The sequence below is a fragment of the Eimeria mitis genome, genomic scaffold (assembly GCF_000499745.2).
Source record: "Eimeria mitis Houghton genomic scaffold, Emh_scaff264, whole genome shotgun sequence".
NCBI classification, from domain to species: domain Eukaryota; phylum Apicomplexa; class Conoidasida; order Eucoccidiorida; family Eimeriidae; genus Eimeria; species Eimeria mitis.
Window position 1 is genome coordinate 18,156 of NW_013570981.1, and position 779 is coordinate 18,934.

Below are 779 nucleotides of genomic sequence, written 5' to 3' on the forward strand. Positions count from 1 at the left end.
TTTATCTGTTTATATAAATATAAATATATAAATATTTTTGTCTTTGTTTATATATTTGTTTATATTTATATTTTTTTTTGGTCTGTCTTTGTCTTTATTTACATCTGTCTCTTCTTCTGTCTCTTTTCTTCTGTCTCCATCTGTCTCTCCTTTTATTTATTTATTTATTTATTTATTTTATTTATTTATTTTATTTATTTATTTGTTTATTTATTTATTTGTTTATTTATATAAAGCTAAACCTCAGTTGTATAAACAAACAAATACAGTTTTGTCTTCTTCTTCTGTTTCTTTTTTTTTCTTTTTCTGTTTCTTCTTTATAAAATAATATATTTATTTATATATTTATTTATTTATATTTATTTATTTATTTATTTGTGTATTTATATAAAGCTAAACCTCAGGCGTATAAACAAACAAATACAGTTTTGTCTTCTTCTTCTGTTTCTTTTTCTGTTTCTTTTTTCTGTTTCTTTCTTTTTTCTTTCTTATAAAATAATTAATTAATTTATTTATTTATATTTATTTATATTTATTTGTGTATTTATTTATATAAAGCTAAACCTCAGGTGTATAAACAAACAAATACCGTTCTGTCTTCTTTTTTTCTCTGTTTTTTTTTGCTTTTTTTTGTTTCTTTTTTATAAATTAATTAATTAATTAATTAATTTATTTATTTATTTATATTTATTTATTTATTTTTTTTGTGTATTTATATAAAGCTAAACCTCAGGTGTATAAACAAACAAATACAGTTTTATCTTCTTCTTCTGTTTTAA